The sequence below is a fragment of the Culex pipiens genome, chromosome 2, assembly GCF_016801865.2.
Source record: "Culex pipiens pallens isolate TS chromosome 2, TS_CPP_V2, whole genome shotgun sequence".
NCBI classification, from domain to species: Eukaryota; Metazoa; Arthropoda; class Insecta; order Diptera; family Culicidae; genus Culex; species Culex pipiens.
The window spans coordinates 153,572,701-153,581,654 of NC_068938.1; the positions used below are offsets into that span (position 1 = coordinate 153,572,701).

Genomic DNA, 8,954 nt, shown 5'->3' on the forward strand with positions numbered 1-8,954 from the left:
AGAAATGGACAATATTTGTCCCTATTTTGGGCCTACTAAGCAGAGCGCACTTTTGATTAAATCAAATTTTGATGTATTCTCAAAGGCTGCTATAGGCAGCCTTGCTTATATTACATGAATAAGTTGGTTTTTTAATGCTAATGTTCTTACTTTATAACATTTTTTACAAAAAATCCTTATATTGCTGTATACGCCCGAGAAACTAAAACATTTTCTGTCCTTATTTTGGGGATATTGCTCCTAGCATACGACCTTCTTTGTGCCTATTTTTGACCTACTTTCTGATTGGTTGAAATCACGAAGCACGTGGCGAACTTTTGAGCCACAGCTCGTACAGTAAAGCCGCACAAATTCGGTCGACAAACATGCTAAATCATTGTGATGTTTTAAGATCGTAGACTTCTGGGTCAATGATGGTTCTGAATTCAGGGTCCAGAAATAGTAAATTGAAATGAACTGTAACCACTATATGTAAAATGCCTTCCAGAGCCTTAAGCCACAAATCAACAACAGAATGATTGATTTCACTTGCATTACGTGCATAATTAACTTGGACATCATTAATAACATTCTTAACGAGTTTTAAACATAACTAAACATAATTTTTGCTTTGTCTACTATCAAAAACAAACATAAACTAAACAAGATAAATGCAACTTAAAATGCTAAAAATGATACAAGAAAGACATAAAACAAGAGAAGTAAAGTTTGTCGTAGAACAAAAGTTTCTAATAACCTCCTAAACACGGAAAAAAATTTATTTTTGTTTATTTTTGTTTATTTGTTTATTAAAATCATCCGACAACTTGTGGTCTTAATGATAAAACTTAACTTAACTAAAGACAAATGCTAACAACATGAAACACAAAAACAGATTAAAGCTGGTGAGAGTACCAGAGTCGGGCTCGTTGTTGAAACTGCGGGGTGGAGATGTTGGGATCGTACAGGTGGGAAAATACGTTGAATCGGCTACACATGAAACGAACTGGTTCGTGCTGTCCATAGTTGGTGTTGCGGTGAGCAAGTTGTAGATATTGGCGTTGACGAAGTGGCCGAGCAGGTGTGTAGATTTGAATTTGAGCGCGAATCCAAGGAGTGTCAACTTCACCGGCCAGTACTTTGGCAACAAACGTTGCTTGTGAGACGTGCCGCCTCCGCTCGAGAGTCTCTAGCTGCAAGACACGACAACGTTCTTCGTACGTGTTCCAACCGGCAGGATTCCTTGCACGGCGAAGGGCAAGCCGGGTGAATTTTCGCTGAACTGATTCAATTTTAGCAGTCCAGGTGCTCTGGTACGGACACCACACTACGGAGCAGAACTCAAGGATGGATCTTACCAGCGCGCAGTATAATGAACGTAAGCACGCGACATCTCGGAAGTCATCAGCGATCCTAAAGATGAATCCAAGCTGTCGATTGGCTCTGGACACGATGTCATGGAGGTGGATAGTGAAACACAATTTGCTATCAAGGGTAACGCCCAGGTCACGTACTTGGGTTACCCGAGCAAGAGTGTTTCCGGCGATGGCATAGTCGAAGACCACGGGTTTGAGTTTACGGTGGAAAGAGATTGTGCTACACTTTTCTATGCTGATCGTCAGGAAGTTACGCACGCACCATTCGTTAAAGTGGTTTAACTGTCTTTGCAGAGCTGAGCAGTTCAAAACGCTTCTAACAACGGTGAAGATTTTGACATCATCAGCGTAAAACAACCGGCACCCTTCGCTTAGCAGCATCGACAGTTCGTTGGCGAAAAGTATGAACAGTAACGGACCTAAATTACTGCCTTGAGGAACGCCAGAGAGACTTATGAACATGTCTGACTCAGAGTTCCCAATCTTGACTCGCAGAATCCGGTTGGTGAGGTAAGACTTCAGCCAACGAACGAGACTGGCGGAGACTCCGAGTCTTTCCAGTCGTTTTAGCAAAACTCCGTGGTCAACCCGATCGAACGCCGCCTTCAAGTCTGTGTACACTGCGTCGACTTGAGCTCCAGCATCCATTTCTTGAAGACAATGTGACACGAATTGAGCAAGATTCGTGACAACAGAGCGTTTAGGGTAGAAGCCATGCTGATCCGTGGAAATGTAGTTTTTGCAAGAGTCAAACAGTACATTATTGACCAGAATTTCGAAAACCTTCGAACAAGCCGAGAGAGAGGTGATTCCACGGTAATTTTTGACGCTGCTTTTGTCACCTTTCTTGTGCACCGGGAACATAAAAGAGGCTTTCCACTTATCCGGGAAGGTGCTTTGCCGCAAAGATAGGTTGAACAGGCAGGTCAAGGGGGAAAGGAGTGCACCAGAACATCGTTTGATAACCGAAGAGGGAATTCCGTCGGGACCGGGCGAATAGGAGAGTTTGAGCTTGTTAATAGCAGCAGATACTTGGCAATTCGCAACTTCCGTGAGGGAACACTCGATAGCATTGATGGGAGTGTTCCTTGTGGCTTCGATAATTTCCGCCTCCGAAGCGAACCTGGAATTGAACGCGTCCTTGAAGTGGGCAGCAAACAGGGCACATTTCTCCTCTGAAGTCGCAGCAGCAACATCGTCCAGGTATAATGTGGGTGGCAGACCGTCCGCTTTTCTTTTTGAGTTCACGAATGACCAAAAGTTCTTAGGATTTCTCCGGAGATCACGCTGCGTCCTTATGACGTATCGCCTGTAGAGGGTGCGGTTGTACCCCCGGTATCTTTTGCTGGCAAGGTTGAATTTGGATTTGAAGAAAGGCGAGCGGTGATTGCTGAATTCTTGAAGAGCAGCTGTTTTGAGTCGGTTTAGTTTCCGTAGGGTTGGGTTTGACCACGGGGGTTTCTGGGGAGGCCTTCGTAACGGGACATGTTCGGTAAAAAGGTTGTTCAAAATCGATTGAAAAGCATCCACTGCAGCATCGATGCTCGGAGCAGTCTCTAAGAAACTCCAGTCAATCCTGCTCAGCTCTTCCTGAATCGCTGCGTAGTTGGCCTTCCTGAAGTTGAACGATTGCTGAGAGTTGAGCGGTGGTTCGGCAGTTGCAGAGGGCGCGGGAACATCGACGAACATTTCGAGCGCCGGATGCGCAATATCCTGCGGAAGCAACGGGTCCACGGCTGCGAGAACAGCGCAGTTGGGCAGCGCAACTTCATTCACCAATACAAGGTCGAGGCAATTGTTGTAGACATTGACGCAGGGGTTGAGCTGACTAAGTCCATGTAGGTTGAAGCCGTCGATGAGGTAACTGCTAACAAGCGGGACACGAGATTGTACTGGGTCGATTTCAAGTCCGCCTTCTTCCGAGGGAATCCATTTCAGCCCAGGTTGATTGTAGTCACCAAATTGAATGAACGAATCGTTTAAGTTGAGGTGGGAGAGGACGTTACCGATGGATTCTAGATGATCCTTAATCAGATCTATGCTGCGATTTAAGCCCGGTGGAAGGTAGAACGCCCCTATACAAACGCGCTGTGATGCGCCTACGGTCAACCTAACCCATAGTTGTTCTAGCGTGTCACAAACAGGAGTGGGGTCAAGCACACAGTCCAGGCGAGACGAAATAGCTATCAGGACACCTCCTCCGCTCTTTTTGTCGCTGTTCCGCTCGTTTCTGTCATTCCTGAAAACCCGATACGTCGATCCAAACAGTTGAGGGGAAAGGATCTCAATATCCAGCCAAGTTTCAGTCAGGACGATGACGTCATAATCGCACTCAGTGACGGCAAGGAAAAAGGCATCAATTTTTGTTCGGAGTCCGCGAACATTCTGATAGTAGATGCGGAGTTTGCAGGGGGTTGAAGTGCCTTTAGCGTTGATCGTAGAAGGGAAGGCCACCGAGCTGGAAGTTGGGCGAGCATCAGACAGGGGATTTTGCAAACCAGAAGGGTACTTGCCGAGGGTTGCCGTTTGAGAGACCCCTCCCCCGGCACCGACACCAACACCAGGACGGCTCTGAAGGCTGCAACAGGCTGGTCTTATCAGGCGGTGGCTGGGTGACATTTTCGAATAATTAATTGGGCATCAGAGGGTTAACTTTTGATTTCTCCTCTCTCTACAATTTTTCAGAAAAACGAGCAATTTTGGGTTTTTATTTAAATAAAAAATATATATTAGAATTATTTTTGTGTCAAATAGAGCATTTTTGGGATCATCCATAAACCACGTAGACACTAGGGTGGTCCGAATGCGGGCTTACTCGGAGCTACCGCCTGTCAAAATTTATTGAGAAAAACAACAACTTTTAAAAATATTTGTACCAGCTTTATTTGCCAAAAAATAATGTTTACTCATGTATAAGTCAGAGATTTATATCTAATGTATTTCTAAACAATTCTGGAATACATTGTCTAAAAAATAAACTGCCTATCGAAGCAAGTCCGCCCCAAAAGGACCATCCATAAAACACGATGACTGTTTTTAATGTAAATTGTAGACCCTCTCCCCCTCCGGTTTTCAAAATTTCCAAAAAGGTGATTTTAAAAAAGATAAAAAATATGTTTATGCTTTTAATATAAAAAGAATGGCCAGTTTTAAAGTTTTGTATTTTTTTTAAATGGAAATTTTCTAAATCCGACTTCGTCATGCACACGGGTTATGTCTTAAGAGTATTCACCCCAAATTTCAGCCAATTTGGTCCATCCATCCATACTCGAGATATCGTGGCACCCGAAATCTACTCGGTGTTTCGAGAAAAAAAGCACAGAAAGTTTAACAGTAACATGATTTTTTTTAGATTTTCTATGTGTGGCCATAAATTCAACAAAAAAAAATGTAAAAATACTAAAAAGTCGTTATTTGTTCAAAAGTGCAGATGTAAGCGAAATGAATTTTTCAAAAATATTAACACATGGCCGAATGGTTTTTCTCCAAAGTTTGTATGGAGAATTAGGGCGGTACGTCGCGAACAGCACTAATTCTCAATACAAACTTTGGAGAAGAATTATTTGGCCCTGTCTAAATATTTAAAAAAAAAAATTCAAAGTGTACCTGTTTCTGGGGACCCCTAACATCATGTTTCCCCTCGAGTTGAGCCTGCGCAGAAATTTGGTTGGTCGGTGTTATCCGAAGGTCCTGGAAAATAAATCTCTTGGATAATCAAATCCCGAAAAAATATGATTTATACGTTTTATTTTTGAATATCGAGCCTAACGCTAATGTGATTTAGGTTATTTAAATCCTGGATGGCTACCAAAATGGCGATGAAGAAATACTTCGATTACCCGAAGTCTCATACATACCTTCGGATAATCGAACTTCAGTTAATTGAAACTTCGGATAATCAAGGCTTTATATAATCGAGTCTAAACTATTATTATTTTTTGCCACCTTTCAGGAAAAAAACTCTGAAGTAAAATAAAAATAAATGAAAATGGCGTTATTACTTGATCCTGATAATGTTTATTTTTCGATTAAATTCTATTTTTGGCAAATTTTTTATTTGTTTTCAAGGGCAAACGTGGTTAGACTAGTGGCAAGACAAGTTATCGAAATGATTCAATGTGAGATTGTATTGAGGTAATTGCTAATGATAGTAATAATAGAATTGAAAAGTGTATCAGACTGTCGATTGCTACCAAATTGTACCATGATCGTTTTTCGGAGCTGTAAAGTATATAGTGCAATTAAAAGCCCATTAAACTAATTTGGAAAAAAATATGTATAAAAACCAGGGCTGCGGAGTCGGGTCATATTTCAAACGACTCCGACTCCAACTCCGACTCCGGCTTTCTCAGATTAGCCGACTCCGACTCCGACTCCGGCTCCGGCTTTCAACAAATGGTTGGCTCCGACTCCGACTCCGACTCCGGCCTACCAACTCTAGCCGACTCCGACTCCGACTCCGACTCCAGCTTTCAACAAATGGTTGGCTCCGACTCCGACTCCGACTCCACTATTTTTAAATGTTTCAAAAGTTAGTTAACTATTATTAGTTGATTATTTTTTAAACTTTGATAAATAGGATTGTTAAAATGCTCTCTTAGCTTCATGTTTTTCTCAAGAAAAATAAGTTAAGTAAAAGTAAAGTAAAGTAAATAAACGGAAAAAAAGTTTCTAGGTAACAAGTTTTATACGTTATGGAAACAGAAATCAAAAAAATATCTTCAGTTTTAGAGGCATTTTGAGAAGAACAGTTTTGTAAGTAAATTTGGGTTTATTTGCTTAACCTCAAATTTGAAAATATTTTTCTCAAAGCTAATAAATTTAAATATTAAATTGTTATTTTTGAATGAATAACTAAAAAAAAACCTGGCCTTAATGATCTATTGAACATTAAAATTCAATTTGCTCACTTTCAGGCTGACATTTGTAAGAAGCACAGTGACAGGCACCTTGTTTTTTAAATGACAATTTTATACGAAACATATTTTTTTGTTTTTTTTTTTTTTTTATTTTAAGACGTACATGGACATCACGCCATGGCTGAAGGAGATTATTATTGCAAATCAATGAATCTAAACAATTTCTTCGTGGAAAGGACGCTTAAGATGTCCTTTTCAAATATTTGTGACATGGAAAATATTTTACCCTGGAAATTTTTAATTTATTTTAATTTTAAAATTTTATATACTTTAAAAAGGAGGCGCACGATACTTCGTAAATCTTCATCTAAAACGAAGCTTTATGAATGATCTTGCGCCTCCATCAAAATATTTGAAAAAAAACTTAAAATATAATAAAAAACAAATATCCACAAGTAAATATTTTCTAGGTCACACATATTTAATTTTTTAAGGTACGTTGATATGCAATTAATATCACCTTCCGTCATATTGGCGTGGGACATACAGTATGAGAAAATTCGTACCAGTTGATAATATTTTGATTTTGTTTTTGTTTATAATATTTGAAAAATAAATTAAAATCCTATATTTTGTTCTATGGGTAATTCTCCGCCAACTCACACGAAATCGGGAAAAGTTGCCCCGACCCCTCTTCGATTTGCGTGAAACTTTGTCCTAAGGGGTAACTTTTGTCCCTGATCACGAATCCGAGGTCCGTTTTTTGATATCTCGTGACGGAGGGGCGGTACGACCCCTTCCATTTTTGAACATGCGAAAAAGGAGGTGTTTTTCAATAATTTGCAGCCTGAAACGGTGATGAGATAGAAATTTGGTAACAAAGGGACTTTTATGTAAAATTAAACGTCCGATTTGATGGCGTACTCAGAATTCCGAAAAAACGTATTTTTCATCGAAAAAAACACCAAAAAAGTTTTAAAAATTCTCCCATTTTCCGTTACTCGACTGTAAAAATTTTTGGAACATGTCATTTTAAGGGAAATTTAATGTACTTTTCGAATCTACATTGACCCAGAAGGGTCATTTTTTCATTTAGAACAAAATTTTTCATTTTAAAATTTCGTGTTTTTTTCTAACTTTGCAGGGTTATTTTTTAGAGTGTAACAATGTTCTACAAAGTTGTAGAGCAGACAATTACAAAAAAAAATGATATATAGACATAAGGGGTTTGCTTATAAACATCACGAGTTATCGCGATTTTACGAAAAAAAAGTTTTGCAAAAGTTGGTCGTCGTCGATCATGGCCGTTCATGGTCACCCGCGACAGACACGGACGACGAAACAAAGAGAAACGCAAAAAGTAACTTTTTCAAAACTTTTTTTCGTAAAATCGCGATAACTCGTGATGTTTACAAGCAAACCCCTTATGTATATATATCAAATTTTTTGTAATTGTCTGCTCTACAACTTTGTAGAACATTGTTACACTCTAAAAAATAACCTTGCAAAGTTAGAAAAAACACGAAATTTTAAAATGAAAAATTTTGTTCTAAATGAAAAAATGACCCTTCTGGGTCAATGTAGATTCGAAAAGTACATTAAATTTCCCATAAAATGACATGTTCCAAAATTTTTTACAGTCGAGTAACGGAAAATGGGAGAATTTTTAAAACTTTTTTAGTGTTTGTTTCGATGAAAAATACGTTTTTTCGGAATTCTGAGTACGCCATCAAATCGGGCGTCTAATTTACCATAAAAGTCCCCTTGACACCAAATTTCTATCTCATCATCGTTTCAGGCTGCAAATTATTGAAAAACACCTCTTTTTTCGCATGTTCAAAAATGGAAGGGGTCGTACCGCCCCTCCGTCACGAGATATCAAAAAACGGACCTCGGATTCGTGATCAGGGACAAAAGTTACCCCTTAGGACAAAGTTTCACGCAAATCGAAGAGGGGTCGGGGCAACTTTTCCCGATTTCGTGTGAGTTGGTAGAGAATTACCCCTATACATTTTTTTATTAGTTCATTTTTGTACTGAATTCTTGAGATTTGTTCAACGATAATTAGCAACAATATCAAAATAGTTTAACTAAAATCAACATCAATATCAACAATCAATGATTATTTCAAAACTAGTTGCAACATCTTTTGATATTTTTTGTTAGTTTCAATTATTTTAAATGCAACACTTTGATTGTCTTGTACTCAGTTATAAACAAAATGCGCATGTTGAGTTCCAAGTAAGAGATTGTTATTATAGTTGATTATTCGTTACAAAAGTTAAACTATCAGAGACTTTTTTTCGATTTGCAAAAACAGTTATTACTATTTTTAATCTTTTTATGTACCTCGTAATTTTTTCCTAAAAAATGATTTAACTTAAAACTTCCAAGACATATGCTATCGGGGTAAAAGATGACTGTGTGTGTGTACTTTTTACAGAAATAACTGGATGAAATTTGGTCAAATTTGAATTGAAAGGGCACATAAATATAGGCAAAAGGAAGCATTCAAGAATCAATTAGATATGTCTGACTATATAACCAATATTTTTTTTATATTTTTTTTAAATTATGATACAACATACTTGGGAAAGAGGTTATCATTTAGTGAATATAGTGTAATAACACAATTAGAGCTTTTCAATCACAATAAAAAGCTTCAAAAACATAATGGCATCTGATAAATCAATTAAAAATATAAGATCAGGGCTGATTTCTAGGTTAGTCAAGGGTAGTC

The 8,954-nt window shown here is 38.6% G+C and overlaps 1 protein-coding gene across 1 annotated transcript in view; it reads left to right on the top strand.

The window, feature by feature from the left end:
* The window catches only part of LOC120424599 (uncharacterized), an 81,912-nt gene that overhangs the window by 32,669 nt on the left and 40,289 nt on the right, over nt 1-8,954 (top strand). The window lies entirely within an intron of this gene.